Source organism: Schistocerca nitens, chromosome 3 (assembly GCF_023898315.1).
Source record: "Schistocerca nitens isolate TAMUIC-IGC-003100 chromosome 3, iqSchNite1.1, whole genome shotgun sequence".
Lineage (NCBI taxonomy): Eukaryota > Metazoa > Arthropoda > Insecta > Orthoptera > Acrididae > Schistocerca > Schistocerca nitens.
This window is the reverse complement of record NC_064616.1, coordinates 365,808,752-365,833,532: the sequence shown is the minus strand read 5'-3', so window position 1 is coordinate 365,833,532 and position 24,781 is coordinate 365,808,752.

Sequence of the window (24,781 nt, the reverse complement as noted above, 5' to 3'; positions counted from 1 at the left end):
GTATTGTTACTGGTGACAAGATATGGTGTTTTTATGGTAACGTAATGGAAAGAAGGGAATGGTTGAGCCCCATACAAAGCAGCAACTATATGTACAAAGATGCAAAGACCTACGCGCATCCATAAAATATAATGTTAAGCATCTGGTAGAACAGCGACGATGTGATGTACTACGAATGGTCTCACCACGGTATAAACGTCACTGCTGACATTTATTGTCAACAACCGAGACGTCTTGCAGACGCAATCCAAGAACAACGATCTGGAAGACTGCTTGAAGTGACACTACTCCACAGTAACGCCCGCTCGCATTCTGCTAGACTGACAAAAAGCACTATACAGAAGTTGAGGTGAGAAGTCATTCCGCGCCGTCCGTATTCACCTATTCCCTTGATCTTGCACCCTCACATTTTCATCTTTTCCGCTTTCTATCGGACAAATTTCAAGAAATCTTCTCCGAACATGGCACGATGAATTTTTCGCCTGAAAACAAAGTGATTTGTACAGTCGCGTAATCGAAAATTTACCCTAGCATTGATGTAGATACTGAAGGAGAATATATTATTGATGACCAAAGTCTCATTTCTACGTGTCTGTTGTGTTTAAACTTATGTAAAAACGCTACGAACTTGTACAACAACCCCGTATGTTCGTCTGCGGGATTAACGCGGTAAATATCGGAACACTAAATCTAGCTCGTTCACGCATGTGATTGCCTTTCGTGAAGTATTCTCAATTCCTTTGTGATTGTGTGTCTACGAGCGCTAGTAATGTAAGTTCTGCGTTCTGGTGTATTGTATACAGACCTATAAAAACGATTTTCCATAGCTGCACGTTATTTGTAACCTAGAAATAAGTTTTATATACATTTAGCAAACGCAAGTACACACTGAGTCGCAACGTAATTTTTCCTGTGAGTGAGAAAAGTGACAGTAATGTATGTGGTTTTTTCCACTATGCACTGTCTGATGAAATGACCCCGACACCAGTATTTAATGCGGAATCTACCACCAGCCGTCACGAGAGCCAGAGCTGCGAGCATAATAGGAGGAGGGGAATATTGTGTTGCCATGAAATGTATTCGCAAGATTGCGAATACGGTACCACAACAACTACGCAATTTAATGGAAATATATGAAAATTTGTTCCCGATTTCTTCTCAGTTTACCTTAGGTGTAGAATGACTTACGTTAGTGCAGTGTCTGTATCATTCAGTGCAACGTTCCTTCGGACATGAATACATGGGGGACTTCAGGAGGAAGCCAAATCAATAAAAAGACGACTGCTTGTATTTTTAAGTAAATATTTGTTGTGATACGTTAGTGTGTGTTTCTCGATCTTTAACTATGTTCAAAATGGTTCAAATGGCTCTGAGTACTATGGAGCTCAACTGCTGTGGTCATAAGTCCCCTAGAACATAGAACTACTTAAACCTAACTAACCTAAGGACATCACACACATCCATGCCCGAGGCAGGATTCGAACCTGCGACCGTAGCGGTCGTGCGGTTCCAGACTGTAGCGCCTTTAACCGCTCGGCCACTCCGGCCGGCTTTAAATATGTCCTTATGCTACGTGAAGGTACGATAATACTGAGTGTTTTCACTTATATATGACTGGTTCAAATGGTTCAAATGGCTCTGAGCACTATGGGACTCAACTGCTGAGGTCATTAGTCCCCTAGAACTTAGAACTAGTTAAGCCTAACTAACCTATCACAAACATCCATGCCCGAGGCAGGATTCGAACCTGCGACCGTAGCGGTCTTGCGGTTCCAGACTGCAGCGCCTTTAACCGCACGGCCACTTCGGCCGGCATATATGACTGTCTCGACAAATAGTTGACTAATGCAACCCCTTAAATCATACTGGTTGGTGAATGTTGCACAGAAACGGACGGCTCCCTCCGTCGGAGGTTCGAGTCCTCCTTCGGGTATGGGTGTGTGTCTCGCCCTTAGCGTAAGTTAGATTAGGTAGTGTGTAAGCTTAGGGACAGATGACCTCAGCAGTTTGGTCCCATGAGGCCTAACCACAAATTTTCAGTTTTTTACAGAAACGGATGTAGCATCGGGTGTTGCCCTTCGAAGCGTAATAAGACCTTTGTTGTTCTTATTATACACTGCTTGACAGAAGTTTAGAATACTATCGTAAAATGTAATCTACGATACTAAACATGTTATTGACCTACGCACTAGATGCATTATCTACTTAGAGCCCATATACTGGACAGTGTTTACTACTGGCATACTTTGTGGCCGTATCCCATTCATGTTAACATACTGTTGCCGCAGCGGCACATAGCGAGCAGTGCAGTATCAACAACAGCTTCATTCACTGTGTTCACTCAAAAAAGTGTTTGTAAAGTTTAAGCCAGGTTTTGACCGGAGAAAACAAGCTAACAAGCACGAGAAAAACAGAATTATGTCTGTTGTACCCGATAGGCCTCTTCCAGGTCTTTGAAATGGACGCTATTGCTATTAATTCCTTGTTCCTAACCTTCCCCAGTTTCCTAATCGGAAAATGGAGACCTGCACTTTAACGTGGAATCCGAACCAAATGTCTTTCGTGGCCACTCCAACATCTGTGAGAAGTGAATGCTCAGTTAACAACCACAGTGAAAAAGTTGTGGTCTGAACGGAATTTAATTCCACGATCTCTGGACCACGAGGTGTGCACTTTGCCACTAGACCATTTATGTTTTAGGAAAAAAAGGAATATAACCATTAGACCTTACACGCATAGTGGGAACGCTGTCTGTGTCACATCTTGAGATGATGCTCGACATCGGTGTTAAGTGTTATGTTTATAAATTTCCCCTCGAAGGTAATGAGAAGCCAGGGAAAAATGGCAGCTGATATACAAGGAAAATTTTGGACCAGTGCTAACGAGAGATGCAATTCCGTGTAAAGTTCACGATCTCCACGCATGTCACGTTTCCATACAAATTAAGACACTTAAATTCGTTCTTCCCTGCACCATTTTGCATACTCCTTCAAGAACAGTGTTCTCGCCATGCAAAATAACCCTCACTAAATAACAAATTTTCGCATTGTGCCTCTAATAAGATAGAGTTTTATCCTGTATGCCAAATATTAGCTCCAAAAACTAAAAGCTAATAAAACAGCATTCATAGGCAATGTTAGCTACCTATTGTTCTTTTCCGCCCCCCTAGTATAAACCATCCTACCATTATACAAGCGAATGGCAAAATGCTCATTCGCACGAATTCGCTACCATTCGCTCCATTATAAATCGGGCTTTAAGTGCTTAAAACTGATGTCTGCGAAGTCCGGATGGTTCCGCTACGCGGCGCTGCGTGATTGATTCGCAGAGTCGCGCGCTAGGAGGGCAGGGCTACACAAACCGCTGTTACAAGCTGTTCTTCGGGTGACAAAAATATGTAAATTCAACATTTTATACAAAATAATTGCAGTGCTTCTTAGCAGCTAAAATTTTGGCAGTACACTTCTTTCGTTGTCTTCTTCCTGTGTAAAAAATTTCGGGGTAGGCTTCGACATGTCTTATTGGACCATTCCCTTGTAAGGTGTGGAGAAAGTACAGAGAGACAGGAAATGTGAACGATAGACCTCGCAGTTGTTGTACCAATGGAACGAAGTTTCCTCCAACTGTCGGCTCGCAGACGCCCAACATCAACAGCTAGATATATTGGAAATCATTTCTGCTGGTGAATCTCGGAACGAACAGTGCACAGAAGATTTCATCAACGTGGTCTTCATTCCAGAAGACAATCAGAAGTTTCGCACCAAACCAATGATCCCTAGGCTCCTGCACATCAACATTGGATCATTGCAGAGTGAAGCAATGCCATGTTTGCTGATGGCACCAGGATTGGTTTGCGACCAGACACTAGACGTTTTAGGGTTTGGAGATGCGCTAGACGACACCAGTAACGCCGAAACATTCAGGAAGTCCATCCGTTTTCAGGAGAAAGTGTAACGCTATGGGCGGCAATAGTGATGGGACGGCGGACCCCTCTAATTCGCATATACGGCAATTTGACTGGTCCCCAATATCTCCAAGACGTCCTACAAACCATTTGTAAGGCCCTATTCACGTGAAGTCGGTGATAATTCAAGACCGCACCGTACTCTAGCAGTGTCTCGGAGTCTTCAAGGATACAACATCAGCCGAATGTATTGGCCAACAGAGTCCCCAGACATGTATACAATTGAGCATGCATGCGATCTGTTAAAGGTGGCCATTGTACAGCGTCCGAAGCTACTTGACATCTTCAGGATCTCACTGAAGCCCAAAATACCCCAAGATAAGCTTGATGGTTTCATCCAGAGCCTGCCTCGCAAGATGGAAGATCTCATCCGTCTGCTGGGGGCGTGTGGGGGGGGGGGGGCGGGAGAGGCGGAGGAGGACACACTCACTACTAATGACCGATAATCAACATCATGTCATAAAAATTTTCACTGTTTCGGTTTTCGATATGAACACTGAGAAAAGAGCCTGCTTTTTTCTGTAATGACTTTTGTAACTAACCAAAATCGTTCTTCTTTTCAGAAGGAGTTATATTTAGTTTGTTACTAAGGTATTTTACATACCTCAGTGGATGTACTGTAAGAAGGCATTGTAGTAAACTACACGACGTTCCAAACGTTTTTTGAGGTGTGTACATAAAAGATTTATCAGTTATGATCAGCAGCATTAAAGCTTGTTTGCTGACTATGTTGTAACCGTGCAGTATCGTTGTTGTACGCATATAAGGCAACACAGAAACACTGGGACAAAATTTGTGTGACGAATGAAAACTCTCTTTAAATGTGAATTAAGACAAAGAATCCGAGAATATTAGATTACAAGAATAATGGTGAGTATATTGAGTACGTCACAAAAGGCAAGTATTAGGGGTAATACTATAAAGCAATATGAAATGGGATGACCAGTCAGATCAAAATTATGATAACCAAGTGTAAGACTTGGATCTGATGGAAATTTTCTGGGAAAGGGTATTTAATCTGTAAAGGAATTCACATACAAGAGGCTACCGAAGCGAATGCTACAGTGTTCTTGCAACACTTGAAGACCTGATCAAGTAAGAGTATGACAAGCGTCAGTGAATTCAAGGCAGTGGTGCTACGATCGTAACTGGATGTTATAGTACATACAACCGAGTAGCGGAAATCTCCAGGAAACGTAAATACGAATCATTGGCAGAAGAATAACGCAGATCTCGTGAAACACTGTTAGGCGTATTTAGTGAAAAACTGCATTCGAAGAAGACTGTGCAACAAATACGTTGCCACCGTCATACATTTCACACAATAATGATGACAACAAGGTAAGAGAGATTATAGTACTCATAGAGGGATATAGAATGCCACATCTCTGTCATCCGAAAACGGAGTCGATACCCTGGAATGGCAGCTAAGACGCCTCCTCCGGCACCCAGTAAGAGGTGCAAGCGGTTTGTCATGTGGGCTCGACCTCTGTCGTCAAGCTGAAGATAAAACGTGGTCACTACGCTGTTGAAAGGCACTGCGAATTGTGCTGTACTAAAATCTCTACATCGCTTGTACTATACTTCCTTGGTTTGGCTGCTTACTGGATTTCAACTAGACTACGTTTTCGATTGTTATACTACCGATTATTAACGGACTGATTTTAACCTAGACTATCCAGGTTATCCTTTTCACGTGTTCAGAATTTACGAAGACCGTTGCAGACTGGAACTATAAACTTTCAATTTATTACAGTGTACCCATATTTTCTGTGTAATAAAGTGTGTGCTGCAACAGAGCAGGTGAATATCGACAGTCATTACTCCTTCACTCAATACACGACTAGAATGGGAACGAAGTTATATAGGTTATTCAAAAAGAAGTGTCGAATATTCATCGAGACAAGAAAAGTTAGTCCAATAAATATGTGTCCGGAAATGCATACATTCTGCGATGAACACGTGTTTACAGGAGGTGTTCAAAGTGGCGTCCATTCATGACAATAAATCCCTCTGCCCTCCAGCGTAAGAAATGACGCACCTTTTGAAGTATACCCACTTGTTGTACCTGCTGGCAAGCATTGGAGACGCGGCCCTGTAGTGTCAATACATCATTGATTGCCGTGGCGTAGTCCAATTTCTTGAAGTGTTCCCATAACCAAACGTCTAGGGGATTGAGGTCTGGGAAACAAACAGGACAAGGTGTGGAGCCTCCCTACCTATCCAGCAGTCCTGAAATGTCTGCGTCAGATGTTCGCGCACACTGTGACGAAAGTGTGTTGCTGAGCCATCACGCATGAACCACGTTTGTATTCTTTGCTGCAATGGCACAGAATCCAGCAGGGCCGGCAATAAATTAAAGAGAAAGTTCAGGTAATGCGCCCCAGTTACCCTTCATGTTAGAATGTATCTTCCTATTAATCTTTCTCCAAGTACGCCTGCCCATACGTTGATTGAGAATCAGTGTTGATGCCCTCTTTCCTGAATCGCTTGGGGATTTACATCAGCCCATACACTGGTTGTTGAAATTCACAACACCATCTCTTGTGATCCCTACCTCATTGGTAAATAAAATCTTGGATGTCAACAGTGGATCTGCGGCACACTTCTGCAACAGCCATTGACAGTACCGCCGTCGGCCATTTTTTTTTCTTTATTGTTATTTTAACACCTGAACAATCAGGTAGGCTGGCAGCGGCATGCTACGCCGCTCTTTAGCCACAGTGTTGACAACAACAGTACAATAATGGAGAATGAAAATGAACATAGTGACGGGCAACAAATAATGGTCACAGATACACAATAATCACGGAGCCGTTCACACTCGACGATAACGACACGGAAAACACGTTGACACGGCGCACAGAACACTGATGAATCCGACGGCACAAGTGAACGTAGAAGCGTGACGGCGGACACTAAAAACACAAAACGACGTCACACACACGAGACACTGATGGCGATGATCTCCGGCGCGCGGAAGTCCACGTAGCGTGTGCGGGTCCACGGACCTGCCAAGAGGGGAAGAAGGGTTGGGGGGTGGAGAGGGTGGAGAGGGGAGAAGAAAGATGCCAATGGCTGAGGAGATGGGAGGAGGAGTAGAGGGACAGGGGAGGGGAGCCCCAGGGGAGGAGTGGGGAGAAGGGGAGGAGGGACGGAGGGTGCCCAAAGGAACAGACACAGGAAGAGGGAGGGAGGATCAAAGTTGGTAGGAGGGGTAGATGGAGGGGAGGAGGACATCATCAGGGAGGGGGAGCTGGCGGAAGCCACCTTGGGAGAGGGTAAGGAGGGTGGAGAGATGGAGGCCGGGTGGGACGTGGGAATACAGGTGCGGCGATGGGCGGGGGTGGGAGAGGACGGGTGAGAGAAGCGGATGAGGAGGATCGAGTTTGCGGGAGGTGTACAGGATCCATATCCTTTCAAGGAAAAGGAGGAGGTGGGGGAACGGAATGAGATCGTACAGGATCCGCGTGGGGGAAGGGAGACGGATGCGATAGGCGAGGCGGAGAGCATGGCGTTCAAGGATTTGTAGGGATTCATAAAAGGTAGGGGGGGCGGAGATCCAGGCCGGATGGGCGTAATAAAGGATAGGGCGGATGAGGGATTTATAGGTGTGGAGGATGGTGGAGGGGTCCAGACCCTACGTACGGCCGGAAAGGAGCTTGAGAAGACAGAGTCGGGAGCGTGCCTTGGCTTGGATTGTCTGGAGATGGGGAGTCCAGGAGAGGCGACGGTCGAGGGTGACGCCAAGGTACTTAAGGGTGGGAGTAGGGCGATAGGACGGCCATAGATGGTGAGATAGAAATCAAGGAGGCGGAAGGAAGGGGTAGTTTTGCCTACAATGATCGCCTGGGTTTTGGAGGGATTGACCTTGAGCAACCACTGGTTGCACCAAGCGGTGAACCGGTCAAGATGGGATTGGAGAAGGTGTTGGGAGCGCTGCAGGGTGGGGGCAAGGGCAAGGAAGGCGGTGTCATCGGCAAACTGGAGGAGGTGGATGGGGGGTGACGGCGGCGGCATGTCCGCCGTGTACAAAAGGTACAGAAGGGGGGGGGGGAGGACGGAGCCTTGGGGCACACCGGCGGAGGGGAAAAAGGTGTAGGAATCCGTGTTATGGATGGTGACATAGGAAGGACTGTGGGAGAGAAAGGAACCGATCAGACGGACGTAGTTAATGGGAAGGGCGAAGGTTTGGAGCTTGACGAGGAGACCGGAATGCCATACACAGTCATAAGCACGTTCGAGGTCCAGGGAGAGGAAGATTGCGGAGCGACGGGAATTAGGCTGTTCGGAAAGGAGATGAGTGAGGTGAAGGAGAAGGTCGTCGGAAGAGAAGGACGGCCGAAAGCCACACTGGGTAACAGGAAGGAGGCGGTGCTGGCGGAGATGCAGGTGGATGCGTCGGGTGAGGATAGATTCCAGGACCTTGCTGAAGACCGAGGTAAGGCTGATGGGACGGTAGGAGGACACAGCGGACGGCGGTTTGCCAGGTTTAAGGAACATCAGGATACGGGAGGTTTTCCACAGGTCGGGGTAGTAACCGGTGGACAGGACTGCATTGTAGAGCCTGGCCAGCGTGGAGAGGAAAGCGACAGGAGCTTCACGAAGGTGATGGTAGGTGACACGATCGTGACCAGGAGTGGTGTTGCATTTCGTGCGGAGTGTAGCAATGAGATCCTGTGTAGTGATAGAGGCATTGAGTTCCGTGTGTGCAATGTTGTCCAAGTACTGGAAACCAGGAGCGAGGGGAGGGACAGAGGTGTCAGTTCGATCGCGGACATCCGGGAAGAGGGAGTAATCGAACTGGGGATTATCGGGGATGGAAAACACATCAGAGAGGTAGGAGCCAAGTGATTGGCCTTACTAAGGGTGTCAGGGCAGGGGTGATCATCATGGAGAAGAGGATAGTAGGGGGAGGGTTTAGTTCCGGTAAGGCGACGGAAGGCTGACCAGAACTTGGACGAATTGATAGGTAGGGTGGCATTTAAACGGGTGCATGTGTGTCGCCAGTCCCGGCGTTTCTTAGCCGCGAGCAAATTACGAATGTGTCGCTGGAGTTGCCGGTGGCGTCGTAGTGTGTCCGGGTCACGCGTACGAAGGAAGGCACGGTAGAGACGGCGGGATTCACGGAGGAGGGGGACGGCCTGTGGGGGTAAGGTAGGACGGTGGGGGTGGATGGCGACAGTAGGGACGTGGGCCTCCACGGCCTCAGACAAGGTCTGCTGGAGAAAGGAGGCGGCATGGGTTACATCGTCAGGGTGGCGGTAGGCGAGGGGGTGGCTATCGACCTGGGTGGAGAGGGTATCCCGGTAGGCATTCCAGTTGGCACGGGAAGAGTCATGGACGTACTTAGGAGGAGGGTCATGACGAGGGTCGGGGCGGGGGCGACGACCGTCTGAAATGGTGAGGAGGACAGGAAGATGGTCGCTACCAATAGGCTCCAGGACATCCACCGTTATGCGGCCAAGGAGGTTGGGGGAGGAAAGGATAACATTGGGAGTGGAGTTGGATTCGGGACGGGTGTGCTGGGGGGTGGGGAGGAAGTCGCCTTGAAGGGAGGAGAGGAACCGATGCCACCGCCGTAACTGGGCGGCGGAACGATTATGGATGTTGAGGTCGGCGGCGATCACGTAGGAGGAGAAGGTACGGTCAATGTGGGAGACGAAGTCGAAGGGAATAGGGGCGTTAGGGCGGACATAAATGGTGGCGCAGGTAACGGTAAGGCCGGAGAAGAAGAGACTAAGGATCAGGTGTTCGGTGGTGTCGGGAAGGAGAGGTTGGAGCCGAACGGGGATCTGGCGGTGGTGACCAATGGCAACTCCGCCACGCGCAATCGGGAGGGGATTATCGGAGCGGTGGAGGAGATAGGGCGAAGTGTGGACGGTGTGGTGGGGTTGGAGGAAGGTTTCATTGAGGAGGAAGGCATCCACGCGGTAGGTGGCAAGGGTGTGTAGGAAGAGGTTCTTGTTGGTGGGAAGGGAGCAGATATTGTTGAAAAGGATACGGTGCTGTCGCGCCATGTCAGGGATTTAGACAAGGGTGTCAAGACGGGAGAAGGTGAAATGGGCCTGGTTGTTGGAGTAGGTGGCGTACATTTTGAGTTGGAAAATGGAACGGGCGGCGAAGGAGATCTGTTGGAGAGTGTGGGGGCGCTGAAAAGGATGAACATTCTCCGTCGGCCATAATGACCCTGTGGCCTTATAGCCTTAATGCGCTGTAAGATGATATGAGTACAAAAGTTGTTCGTGAAGTACCTCCACGTTAAGAGAGTAGGAATCGCCTTCTGCTGCGGCTAATCGTCGGACACTGGTCCCAGGGGCCCTTTCCATCGAACGTAGCACACGCTCCCCCATGTCAGGACTGCGGAGTGTGCGGGGCCTACCGCTGTTAGTCTTCCGAGGTGCTAGAGTACCCGTGTCCCTCAAACACTGGAAAAGTCTGCCAAACAGCTTACCAGATGGCACTCTGCGCTGAGGATATTTTTCAGCGTAAAACGATCGGGCTTGCAGGCTACGTACGTACAAACAGCGCAATAACAGTAAACACATAAGTGAATCCACATTTGGAAGAAGTTAAAACACCACATTAAGTATCCATCTTTGACAGTACACTACAATAAGGTATACAAACACGACGAAAACTAATGTAGCCTACAACACGACTTGTACCACACAACTGACTGTAGCCCTCTTAATGATGAGTAGAGTACTGTGAGTAAGACATCGTAACATCCTGCCGACACATTTGATGGAGTGCCAACGCTACGACTATGCTGACATCCGCAACCAAGTGTCACGCAGCCTTTCCTATAAACACGTGTTTATCTCGGAAAGTATGCGTTTCCAGACCTTTGTTTACTGGACTTATTTTTCTTATTTTTATGAGTATTACCACCTCTAAAAGTATTCGACACTTTTTTGTGCACCTTGTATAATATTTTTGCAAAATACCCTCTGCCATGTATTACAGAGCGACGTGTGGACCACATATGCAGATGCAAGCTTCCACCAGGAAGTGCCATGTATGAGATATGCCACAAAAAGATTGAGACTGATGTTGTTAATATGTATTATTGTTACTACAATAGAAAGAATTAAAAAAAAATTTAAAAGTTGGAGTAGGACTCACACTCTGATGGGTCTATTCGAACTTAATTAAGACTATATATAATTATAATAATCATAATTTCGTGTGGATCAACAGCCTAATACGAGTTTTTCTATTGAAGTCCGCCTGCTTAGCTGGGTGGTAACGTCCTCGCCTCCCATGCAAGCGGGCCCGGGGACTGGTGGCTGGGTGTTGTGTGGTCTTCATCATCAATTCATCCTCATCACCGGCGCGCAAGTCACCGGCCGAACTTCTCAGGATGGGGCCTCCTGGCCAACGATGTCATACGCTAATTTCATTTACATTTTTTCTATTGGACTACACTTCAGGAACTTGCTTGTTCCTAACCTATCTAAGTTATCCAACTAGCATAAGGGGACCTACAGGTTAACGTAGGGTCCGTGCCACGTGTTATTTCTGGAGACTCCTCACAAATTTGAGAAGTGGAGGCTAGGTTAAAACAAAGCCTGGAATATCCCTGGTCCGACTGTAATTTTATCCCACAGTCTCTCCGTTTCCAAGCACGGGCTTCACTGCTAGACCACCAGGCCCGACGTGTACTGATAGCTCACCTACAGGTTTTGATGAGCGAGTTTGTATTAAAACAGATGACATATACATCCGTATTTTCCGACTGTATTGACTTAGAAGCTTATATTATTTACACCAACAAGACATCCTAGCCTGAGAATTTGACGTAAATATCAGCTTGATATCTCTAACGTACCACAGAAAATTGAGTTTTAACAGGCGGACAGACAGATGGACAATATAATTACAAAGTAACAATTTTCAGATCTTTTCCTTTACTTATACTGTAAAGCCTTGCTTGTTGCCAAATTTTATTATTGTAGGTCAACGGGAAGTAACCAATACATTCTGATGATCGAGTTGAGAGTCTCGGAATATGACATAATTAGCTTTATCTGTTGATGACACTGACTTAGAAACTCAAAGTTTTCACACTGTCAGTGACTGTATACTTTAGTGTGTGGTATAAATTTCAGTCCGATACCTCTACCCGTTCTTGAGAAAAAAGCGTCTTCACAGTGTGTGGAAACAGATAGAAGGACAGCCGAACAACAAAGTGATGCTATGAGTGCTCACTTTTTACCGACTGAAGAGCGGAATCATTTGAATTCACACATTCCTTAACAACGTCTATCGACAGCTTGAAACATTTTTGTGCGTCATTTTTCGTGTGGAAAATTTCCCGCAAAAAGAGTCCACTGTAACTAAGTTGCTTGATTCTGATGAAATTTTTTGTAGTATGGCAACACAGATCAAGCTCAATAAGGCCCTTATTCGCCCGATTCTTGAGTATTGTTCATCTATCTGGAATCCCAATCAGGTGGGACTGATGGAGGAGATAGAGAAGATCCAACGAAGAGCGGCGCGTTTCCTCACGGGATCGTTTAGCTAGCGACAGAGCGTTACGGCAATGCTAAATAAACACTGGCAGACGTTACAAGAGAGGCGTTGTGCATCACGGAGAGATTTACTATTAAAATTTCGGGACAGCACTTTTCAGGAGGAGTCGGATAACATGTTACTTCCCCCCACATACATCTCGCGTATTGACCACGAGGAGAAAATTCGAGAAATTAGAGCCAATACAGACACTTATCGACAATAATTCTTTCGCGAGTGGAACAGAGTTGGAAAGATCAGATAGTGGTACCGAAAGTACCATCCGCCACACACCATTAGGTGGCTTGAGGAGTATGGTGTAGATGTAGATAAATAGTGATAAACTACACAACCCGAAATTCATTTTCTTAGTCATGCGGGCAGTATCTTTTCCATTTTTGTTGGTATGTGTATGTATTTCCTCTACACATCATCCACAAATAATAATACTAAAATAAAGAAACATACAATAACAAGTATAAAACTGAATCCGATCTGCTTTTCGTCTAGACTAATTATGCATGGAGCACACCCTGAAGATACAGTAGTATCGATGGTGCACTGTCTTGAATAGAACATTGGCCTCGCAGGCAGCCAGATGTGTGGTGTCTCAATGAAGGCTCTTTGGTTTACGGCAGCCTGTCAGATGGTTGCCTCGAGGATTATTTTTGAATTGCGACGTGTTGAAGGCACAGTTATTCTTGTGTCTCCCTTGTTTCTAGTTGGCTATATATTCGTCGGTTCATTTCATGTCACTGAATATATTTTGTGGTGATATGAGTCTATGTTTTAAGCTCATGCAATGCATTGTTAATCTACTCGGCAGTATTCGTTTCAGAAGAAATTATTTTCCCCGCGTCGTGTTTACGAGCATTGAATCTTTTATTTTTATGTGGCATTCTAACTGAAAATGGAAGTAAGTTCTTTGTCGATGCTTCTGAGCCATCTGCCTGGGATGGGATATCAGTAGAATGGCTACATTGACTTCAAAATTTCGACCGACCTTGAATACATGCGATTTCACGTAGTCATTGATCTTGCACGAATCCTGCCACACGTGTCTGCAAGGGCGAGATACTGTATCAGCAGTAACCTAAGACAAAGGTTTGTCAGCCAGAACTCTACCTCGTTAGGAAGAATTCCACCTCTTTGCCAATAGTTTCATATCACAAGTACCTTTATGACATCATACACACACACACACACATCTGAGGAAGGTATTATGCACACATATTCAGACTTGAGTTCAGCAGCTGGCTGGTTGACTGAGAGAGAGGAAAGATTGGGTAGCTCACTATGACATGTCTTACATGTGAGGAAAAATTTTATTCAGCAGCAGCAGCTAGAGTAACGTAACACCAGATAATGAACACAGAGGATCTGGCCTGCACAGAAACCAACTGTTGAAACTGCTACCATTTTCATTAACACATGGTACCTTTATTTCATAATCCATGTACTTTGTGTGTCTACACACGGTCAAGTCCTTGCATACAAATACTCTGCAAGCTATTTTATGACATAATCTATGCAATCCTAGAATGAGATGGTAGATTTTGTTTGTCATGGAGATTCAAACAGGCGTAGTATGCTGGATCACTGGGATACTAGCAACTTACAATCTTACTATCATTATATACATATATATGTTACAGTTTAAGTTTGGAATATGTACATATACATGTAGCTTACAATCTGAGGTTACATCTTTTCTACATCTACAACACATAGCTGAAATTTGCAGTTTACATGTTTTCTGTGTGTACAATACATTCAACCAATAGGCTACAATCATATTTTCACAATACATCTACCGCACAGAGATTCCATTCATTACAATATCAGTCTTTCCTCTTCTATTACTGTATTAACTCTTTTATTTCCACATTATGACCTCAGCTATGGAGAAATTAAAATTGACTGTTTTCTGTATTAATAAAGTACACTAAACACAAAAAATTATTTAATATTTTTGATCAAATAATTAGTTTATTATGTTATGTTGTTCAGGAACAACAGTGGGATTTGACAGTCAAATGGAATAATGAACATAACACCAACACAACAAATAGAAAATATAAATCTGAAATAAGTTTACATATTGTTTGGTGAAATGTTTACTGTTAGCATTACTAGATACAAAAATCAAATAAAGTTAAAAGTTCAAAAATGGTTCAAATGGCTCTCAGCACTATGGGACTTAACATCTGAGGTCATCAGTCCCTAGAACTTAGAACTACTTCAACCTAACTAACCTAAGGACATCACACACATCCATGCCCGAGGCAGGATTCGAACCTGCGACCGCAGCGGTCGCGCGGTTCCAGACTGAAACGCCTAGAACCGCTCGGTCACACCGGCCGGCGGTAAAAGTTAATGAACAATAGAAATTGACAACTGAAATAAAAACCCAACACTTTTTTCTAAATACACATTATTTCATGTGACAGTCACTGAAGAAACTAATTTTTGCTGTCAAATACTAAGGCACAACATGATATGTGCAATGCCTTTTGGCAAAATTTGCACTGTTCTTGCCTTAAATCATGCTCTGGCCAATCACCAATATTCTCATATCTGACATCAGTAGATAGATTTGTTGATAGTCGCTCCTTCCTCAAATTCTTTTCGCTAGTGTGCAGCCTCCCTTTCATTTTCATATAAACTTTTCCACTCTTTGTCAAACCTGCTGATATATCAGTTTGAAATTGCATCAGTGCGTACTTAGAGGTTTTCCCCCACTTGCCCTTGATATAGTCTGTACAATAGACAGCTGTTTACAACTGCTATCCCCATACACAAGTCCGCAGCTCGTGGTCGTGCGATAGCGTTCTCGCTTCCCACGCCCGGGTTCCCGGGTTCGATTCCCGGCGGGGTCAGGAATTTTCTCTGCCTCGTGATGACTGGGTGTTGTGTGGTGTCCTTAGGTTAGTTAGGTTTAAGTAGTTCTAAGTTCTAGGGGACTGATGACCATAGATGTTAAGTCCCATAGTGCTCAGAGCCATTTGAACCCATACACAAGAATACCAGTCTCATACCACTTCTTAGATAGTAAGTCAGCTCTATACAGCTCGATAAGAATGTCAGCTTTATCAGCATCTCCCATGAATGTACTACACTCTCTTACAACAGATGGTCTGTTCACTGTGATGCGTCTGTCAGCAGTCACCAATTCGTTAACTCTCTGCACATTGTCTGGAGTGTGTGCAGTACAAGGCCTGCCGCTGCGAGGACAATCCTCAATATTGCCATACCAGCTTTATCACGTAACCTGCTTGCCCACAGACTAACTGTACTGCGATCGACAGCAGCATCTCCATACACCTTTTTCAATCTCTTGTGGATATTTCCCACTGTCTCGTTTTCACAGCACAGGAATTCTATGACAGCACGTTGGTTCTGACGAACCTCAAGTGTAGCAGTCATATAGAAGACATGCTGTGACAGCACCACTCACGGGAATAGGTTGTACTAAGTTTGAAAACAAGCGGGAAGGATGTATCTACACCCTGCAAAACTTTCACACATGAAGAATGAAAACTGTATTTTTACAAAAATAGTGTGCATTCATTTTGGAGTGACCCTCGGTAAAAAAAAAAAAAAAAAAAAAAAGCTAAGTATGTGACTCGCTGATCTCCTTGTACCTCACCAACTGAGGCTGGCAGCTGCTTTAACTGTCGTCAATGATTATGGTTAACGGTTACTGGCCGTCCAGAAACAAAAAAACAAATGAGGGCTGCGCAAATGGACAGTGAACGTCACTAAAACGCGTTATTATAACTTAATGGCTCACTATCGTGAATTACTTCATTTTCTTTTAGCGGAAGCGACAAGTGATTCGTGGTATGTGCGCCAGGCCACTGACCATACTACGTTTGACGCCACACTGAAACTGATTGGAATGTGGCATCTTCTGAAGTCCATTGCAGTGCATCGAGTCTTATAGAGACACAGCATCCAGCACCCTTACACTTGGTGGAGGGAGGGGGGCGGGAGGGTGACGAAGCTGACGGTTTCATTAGCTTCTTCCTTCTTCGCTTTCAGGGTCGGCTAAGCGATGGACATATCCATGTCCATTAGCTCGTTTCCTCGGTGAGTTGCGACGTCCACGTCCCTCTGGTCGTCTTTGGTTGGCTGTACCCCGTCCCTTCTGCCGGCGGCGAAGCCGGGACCGGTTGCTAGAAGCAACCGTAGGTTCTTCAGACGACTGGCTGCATCTAAGTCTTGTGAGTCTGAAAAGGAGAAAGGGCATAGGAATTGTACCTATGGACATGTGTATGAGCGTTTTGCGGCCGCATTTGACACCTATGGTGCGATGTGATGACATGAGATGTTAAGATTTTAAATGTCACATTTCTGAGCTGCAATATGACTTTGCGTGGCACTGAAGATTTCTTTCCAGCCTTATACATTGTTTTATGTTGCCCTAACGGATCACTTATCTTAAAATACATTTCTCTCGACTGTGGGCGATGCTCGGGCTGGTGATGCACAAGTGGCTTTAAATCTGATATTAATGTACGATGTAGTCACTCATGTAGTTTTGAGCTGGAGATTTTGCATCATGTGCAGTGACTGTGCTCTGAGATTGAACTATTAATTAAGCAGCTTTCTGATTGCATTGCTTATGAGGCATTAAGATTTAATACCAGCTCGAATAACCAACTTTTTAACTTTTTATCCATAGTACACTTCGTCTGAAAGTACTGTTTAATCTCAAATTAAAATCGGATCCTTTGCCACAAGCTTTGCAATTAAATTGTAATTCTATGGAAAATTTTTCACATTGTCTTGACTGACTAAATTTAATGAAAAACCTACCATTTCTGAAGAATGAAATGTTTCATTATGCTCTACTGACAGCCGTGAACGAAAATGTGCGGTCTTTTGTTGTGTTGGGGACACGAAAATTATTTCATAGTCAGCATTGGACAAGAACATGGCCCAGCGCTGAAATCTCTGGACTGTCCTGGAAGGATGAGTAGTTGATGGTCCAAGGCTAGCCACTAAAAGCATGTGGTCCGTGAAGAGAATGTATTTACGGCTATAAATATATCCATTAAACTTTTTAACAGAGAATGTAATCACAAGGGCTTGTTTCTCAGTTTGATTGCAATTCTTGTGTGTAACCATTAGTGTTTTTGATGCGAGCATTATTTACCACTCAAAACCATGTTGTCGATGCAATAAAACATGGCTGATTCTGTGTGGTGATGCATCAGCTGAAATTGTCAGTATGTAGCTCGTTTCTTGTGAGCCATTTAGTATCTAGCAAATTTTGTGTTAATTTGCCGAATGCACGTTAGCGTTCACTGTTCCAGTTGCATTCTGTGTCTTTGCGTAGTAATTTCTGAACTGTTTCACTTATGGGTGCTACATGCGGGATGAAATTCCTATAGAAATTTATTTGCCCTAATACGGCGTGTAATTATTTGAGATATTTGGGAGCCAGAAGGTTCTTAATTGCTTCAGTATATTGCGGCTTCCGCCTTATCCCGTGTGCAGGCAGAATGTCGTATCGCCCAAAGATAGCAGTGCCATACCAACGTCGGCAGCTCGTATCGATACCACAGAAGTTAGCGACGTCTCGCTGCAGTCATCACAGACGACTGGGAGACGCTGGCGGACGCATACCTTCGCTCCCAGCTCCGCAGCGCCACCGCACGGACGCTGTGCTCAGGTCGTGACATCCGATCAAGAAGACCACATCGACTAGTTATGGCTCACGTGCTACTCATGTCTTAGATGGAGCTGCACTTTTGAACACTGAGAACTTTGTCCTTCCATAGAAGAGTTTAGTAAATGTTTGCTTCAAGTCATGCTTCAATATTCAAAGACAGTTGTAAATAGTTTTCACATTCCTGTGGCTATGGATTGTGAACCTTTTTATTATTCTTGTGATAAAGTGAACTGTATTTACACTTTTGTAGTTCAGATCAACCAATTCCAACAACACACAGTTATGACTTTACGATTGTAGTCTCTTCAGGACATAACACAGAATGTGCCCCACACATTGCATTTTGCCTTAGAAGATCGGGCACTGACCTTCATTGCATTTTAAATATACGATTTGCATAATTTTGGAGACGAATCCAATCTACATCTACGTGATTACTCTGCTATTCACAATAAAGTGCCTGGCAGAGGGTTCAATGAATCACCTGCAAGCTGTCTCTCTACGTTCCACTCTCGAGAGGCGCGCGGGAAAAACGAGCACTTAAATTTTTATGTGCGAGCCATGATTTCTCTTATCGTCATGATCATTTCTCCCTATGTAGGTGGGTGCTAACAGAAAATTTTCGCAATTGCAGGAGAAAACTGGTGATTGAAATTTCATGAGAAGATCCCGTCGCAACGAAAAACGCTTTTGTTTTAATGATGACATTCCAATTAACGTATCATGTCTGTGACACTATCTCCCCTATTTCACGATAATACAAAACGAGCTGCCCTTCTTTGTACTTTTTCGATGTCATCCGTCAGTCCCACCTGGTGCGGATCCCACACCGTACAGCAATACTCCAAAATAGGGCGGACAATCGTGGTGTAAGCAGTCTTTTTAGTAGACCTGTTGCACCTTCTAAGTGTTCTACCAATGAATCGCAGTCTTTGGTTTGCTCTACCCACAATATTATCTATGTGATCGTTCCAATTTAGGGTCTTTGTAATTGTAATCCCTAAGTATTTAGTTGAATCTACAGCCCTCAGATTTGTGTGACTTATCGCGTAATCGAAATTTAGCTGATTTCTTTTAGAGCTCATGTGAATAACTTCACACTTTTCTTTATTCAAGGTCAATTGCCACTTTTCGCACCATACATCTTATCTAAATCATTTTGCAAGCCGTTTTGAACATATGATGACTTTACAAGACTGCAAATGACAGCATCATCTGCAAACAATCTAAGACGGCTATTCAGATTGTCACCTATGTCGTTAATATAGATCGGAAAGAATAGAGGGCCTATAACACTTCCTTGGGGAACGCCGGATATCACTTCCGTTTTACTCGATAACTTTCCGTCTATTACTACGAACTGAGACCTTTCTGACAGGAAATAACGAATCCAGTCGCACAACTGAGGCGATACTCTGTAGGCACGCAGTTTGGTTAGAGGACGCTTGTGAGGAACGGTGTCAAAAACTTTCTGGAAATCTAAACATATGGAATCAATTTGACATCCCCTGTCGATAGCATTTATTACGAATATTGTACCTTAGTTACCAATTTCTGATCGAAGTCTATATTTATTAATGGTGTCATTCCATTTACTGTGTGGAACTGTACATACTGTCTTTTGTCAAAGTTTAATGAGAGCCCATTTGCAAAGAACCACTTAATGATTTTCTGAAAAACATCGTTTACAATTTCACCAGTTACCACTTAATGATTTTCTGAAAAACATCGTTTACAATTTCACCAGTTAACTCTTGCCTGTTGGGTGTGATAGCTATACTTGTATCATCGGCAAAAAGTACCAGCTTTGCATCTTCGTGAATATAGAATAGCAAGTCATTAATATATGTTAAGAACAGCAGAGGACCCAAAACCGAACCTTGCGGCACCCCATTTTTAATTGTTCCCCAGCTTGAGAAATCACCAGTTCTTTGCATATTATGTGAACTGCTTATTTCAACTTTCTGTACTCTTCCAGTTAGGTATGATTTAAACCATTTGAGCACTGTCCCATTCATACCACAGTACTTGAACTTATCTAGAAGTATTCTATGATTTACACAATATAAAAGCCTTTGATAGATCACAAAAAATCCCAACGGGTGACTTCCGGTTACTCAGAGCATTTAATGTTTCATTAATGAAAGTTTATATAGCATTTTCCATTGAAAAACCCTTCTGGAAACCAAACTGACATTTTGTTAAAACTTTATTTTTACAAAGGTGTGAAGCTACTTTACAATAAATTTTTTTTTCAAGAATTTTGGATAAGGCAGTCAGAAGACAGATGGGGCGGTAGTTGTTGACATCAGACGTATCCCCTTTTTTTTGCAGTGGTTTAACAATGGCGTACTTCAGTCTATCTGGGAAAATACCCTGCTTCAGAGAGCTATTACATATGTGGCTAAGAATCCCACTTATTTCTTGGTAACAAGCTTTTATTATCCTGCTGGAAATGCCATCAATTCCATGTGAGATTTTATTCTTCAGAGAGTTTATTATCTTCCTAATTTCAGAAGGAGAGGTGGGTGGAATTTCGATGGTATCAAATGGTGTGTGTAAGGCCTCTTCCATTAACTGCCTTGCTTCTTATAATGAATATTTAGATCCAATTTTCTCTGCAAGATTTAAAAAATAATTATTCAAAATGTTTTCGACTTCCGGCTTGTTGTTTATCAAGTTTCCATTCGCTTTGATGGTGATGCCGTCTTCCTGTACTCTTGGTTGCCCTGTCTCCCTTGTAATAATATTCCAAATTGTTTTGATTTTGTTATCAGAGGTATTAATCTCAGACATGATGCACATGCTTCTCGACTTTTTAATAACCTTTCTTAATGTAGCACAGTAGTTTTTATAATATTTGGCTGCTTCTGGGTCATTACTCTTTCTTGTTGTTAGATGCAATTCCCTTTTGTGGTTACAAGATATTTTTATTCCTTTAGTAAGCCAAGGTTTTTTGCATGGTTTCTTATAATTACATTTAACTACTTTCTTGGGGAATCAGTATTCAAATTCTCTTACAAGTGTATCATGAAATACGTTATACTTTAAATTAGCCTCGGGTTCCTTGTACACCTAATCCCAGTCTAACTGCTGAAGATTTTCTCTGAAATTTCTAATTGTTGAGTCATTAATCGAACGCACAACTTTGGAGGGTAGTTTTGAATTACAGAATGGAGCTATGTCATATACTGTAACTAGCTGACCATTATGATCAGAAAGGCCATTCTCAACAGGACAAGAATTTATGTTTTGAAACCTATCTTGGTCTGTAAAAGTGTTATCTATCAATGTGCTGCTGTCCTTTAGTGCCTGAGTAGGAAATTTAATGACAGATGTCAAATTGAAAGAATCGAGAAAGATTTCCAGGTCATTCTTCCTGTTACACTCTTTCAGTGAATCAACATTGAAGTCCCCACAAATAATAATTTGCTTTCCGCTATCTGACAGATAGCACAACAAGGCATCCAAGTTTTCCAGGAATAAACGACAGTTTCCGGAAGTGGACCTATATACTGTTACAATTATAAAAGAGCCCTCCTTCAGTTTAAGTTGACAGGCACATGCTTCTACATGTTGCTCTAGACTAAACTTTTTTGTATCTAAGCTTCCTACACAGTGCTAACTTTTGACATATATGGCAACTCCTCCTCTGACCTTATTCTCTCTACTCATATGTGCAGCTAGTTTATAACCACTGATATTTACCTTTTTCATATCAGACACAATGTGATGCTCAGAGAGGCATAGTATATCTATTACATTATCAGATTCAATGTCATCTAAACAAACCAGGAGATCATATACTTTATTCTTCAATCGCGGAATATTTTGGTGAAAAATGGTAACATTATTTTTTACTTTACTTTTGTGAGAATCTACCTTTTTCTTTAATCCACCAATATTTTGGTTAAATATGGTAACATTATTATTTACTTTCCTATAGTGAGAATTTTGTGAGTTTTGGACCTCTTTAGCACCTGCCTGCCTGAACTTCTCATTGGACACTGATATTAGTCTAAAAAAGAGGTACGTCCTTGAGTACTAGTGTCCCCCCTTATGGATTTCGCAAACAACCCTGCTAGTTTACCCTTTCCTTTCCTACTGAGGTGTAGGCCATGCCTTGAGAAATCCCCCCTATCAATAGCCTCGACAGGAACCAATCCAATGTCTGACAGAGTGGCCGCCCTACGCAACTGATCCAACTCCATATTTACCCTCCAGGCAGAGTGATTCAACTGGAGCTGATCATGCCGCACGAAAGCAGGCACCAGCCCAACATTGGTATGGGTCGTTGCCGAGGCTATTTGCACCAGGTCACACTCAATACTGTAGCCGTGATCCCTATCAATACTGTTTCCCACTCCATCCACTATCATCGCATGATCCTGCTTTGTGAAACCCCTGCACAAGGAACCTATATCCTCTACCACCTAGCTAAGACTTGCACTTGGCTTGAAAAAGTATGTGACCTGGTACCTGTCACCTAATTTTTCCTGCAAAATCTGGCCCACACACCTTCCATGGCTGCTACCTAGCAACAGAACTTTCCTCTTCCTTTCTACTTTCTTTGAAACAGTTGGTTTCCTATTGAGATTCTGTTGCATCTTAACTACATCTACTTCTACTGGAGCCTCTTCCTTACTTAACTGTGGTAGCAGGGCAAATCTATTGGTTGTGCCAATTGGGAAACTGTCAGACACTGTCCTCTTTCTGTGGTCCCTGTTCCCAGCTACCACTTCCCACCGCTGTTTCCCCTCCTCCCCCATTAACCTCTCCACTTCCTCCCTTGCTCTGTCCAAATCAGCCTGAAGGGCTCTAATTTTCTCCTCCTGTTCAGCTATAATCCTATCCCTTGAGCAAACCTTGCAAAAGAATGGAAGAGTCTCGTTTGATTCCCCAATTCCCACGCCGCTACAATTTCCCCAATGAAACCACCTGTCACAACAGCTGCACAAAACCCCTTAACTAACTTTCCTACTGCAGCTCACACACTTAGTCCTCGCAGTCGTTTGGAAATTAGTTAAGAGATTTACTAAGTGATAACGATAATATGTTAAATACAGATGCAAGAGGACACTAAATACGTTTTGGAAACTAATCTGCAAGTAAACTATTACAAATGCACTTAAATTTGTGGTATAACGCTAAATATGCACGATCAAAAATTAGGCCTAAACAGTCGAATGGCTTGGTGTGACTTTAGCAATTTTCCAGTCCTTAGGTACGGATCTTTCTGTGAGCGAGTGGTTGTATATAATTGCTAAATATGGAGCTATTTTATCAGCATACGCTGAGAGGAACCTGACTGGTATACAGTCTGGACCGGAGGCCTTGCATTTACGAGGGTCAGTCAAAAAGTAATGCCTCCTATTTTTTTTTCTACGTTTAATTGTCAGGAAATTTAAATGCAATTACATAGGTTGAAAACCACAACATTGAGGATCATTTTGTCATTTTTCAATGTAATCTCCGCCCATCTCTACAGTTTTGGTCCATCTTTGAACAAGGGCATGTATCCCAGCACGGTAAAAATCACAGCTCTGCTTCCTAAGCCATTGACGCACGGATGTTTTGACGGCCTCCTCATCTTCAAAATGAATCCCACGATGAGCTTCTTTTAGTGGCCCGAACAGATGGAAGTCTGATGGTGCCAGGTCAGGGCTGTATGGGGGATGAGGCAAAACTTCCCATCCAATTTTGACAATCTCGTCAGAGGTGTGACGACTGGTGTGTGGTCTTGCATTGTCATGCAAAAGAAGAACATCTGCCATTGATTTTGTTGGGCGAACTCGCTGAAGACGTGCTTTAAGTTTTTTGAGGGTTGTGACGTATTGAACAGAATTTATTGTGCATCCCTGCTCCAAAAAATCAACCAGAATCACACCCTCTGTATCCCAGAAAACTGTTGCCATAACTTTCCCTGCCGATCGCACAGTTTTGAATTTTTTCTTCCTCGGCGAGCTTGTGTGACGCCACTCCATTGACTGCCTCTTTGATTCGGGTTCAAAAAAATGCACCCATGTTTCGTCCCCGGTCACAATTTTTTTCAGAAACTCATCTCCCTCCAAACGGAAGCGCTGCAAGTGTTGGGAGGCTATTGTTTTCCTTGCCTCTTTATTCTGATCGGTTAACATTCTTGGAACCCACCGTGCACAAACTTTTGAGTACCCCAATTGTTTAATAATCGTGATCACACTGCCTTTACTAAGAGAAATAATGCGACACACTTCATCTGCAGTCACCCGACGGTCACCACGAATGATGTCATCAACTTGCTGAATGTTGTGTGGAGTCACTGCACTCACCGGCCTGCCGCTCCGCTTTTCGTCAGTCAACGGTGTTTGCCCTTCAGCTTCCTTACAACGACGAACCCATCGTCTAACAGTGCTGACATCCACTGTCACAACACCATACACCTTCTTCAGTCTTTCATGAATGCGTATGGGCGTTTCACCTTCTGCATTCAAGAATTCAATCACACAACGCTGTCTCAAACGAACATCGATGTCGGCCATCTTACAAACTTCTGCTGTGCTGCCACCTGTTGACACAGAAAGTTACTACTGCAGTGGATTGCAGAAGAAGGTTTGAGGAATGGCGCCAAATTCAAATTTTTC